This window comes from Etheostoma spectabile, chromosome 23 (assembly GCF_008692095.1).
Source record: "Etheostoma spectabile isolate EspeVRDwgs_2016 chromosome 23, UIUC_Espe_1.0, whole genome shotgun sequence".
Lineage (NCBI taxonomy): Eukaryota > Metazoa > Chordata > Actinopteri > Perciformes > Percidae > Etheostoma > Etheostoma spectabile.
Genome location: NC_045755.1, coordinates 2,610,366 through 2,610,741, shown reverse-complemented (window position 1 = coordinate 2,610,741; position 376 = coordinate 2,610,366). Strand labels below are relative to the sequence as shown.

Below are 376 nucleotides of genomic sequence, written 5' to 3'. Positions count from 1 at the left end.
GATAGATAGATAGATAGATAGATAGATAGAACATCCCAACCGATATATCAGCAGGCCGATATTATCGCCCGTTAATATTGGTATCGTTATCAGCAATAATACCGGTATCGGCATTTATAATGGCCAATTTTTATTTTTTAAATATTCATTCATCAGAATCATGTATAATGACAAATACATGATTCAGATAGATTCATATTTAAAAAATAAAATAAAAAAACGGACGGTCAACATTGTTACGAGCGTTGGACTTGCAGTTTGTCCACCAGAGGACGCTCTACAACGTCCCTGTTGGCAACACTGAATTTTTTTTTGTTAATGTGTTTTTGTTCAAACGACTTTTAAAGTTTCATATATTAAGTTTGTATTTTTATAC

The 376-nt window shown here is 31.9% G+C and overlaps 1 protein-coding gene across 1 annotated transcript in view; it reads right to left on the bottom strand.

Annotated features, from left to right (window-relative positions):
• Window positions 1–376, bottom strand: part of slc38a4 (solute carrier family 38 member 4) — a 55,756-nt gene that overhangs the window by 30,105 nt on the left and 25,275 nt on the right. The gene's annotated exons all lie outside the window — the stretch shown is intronic.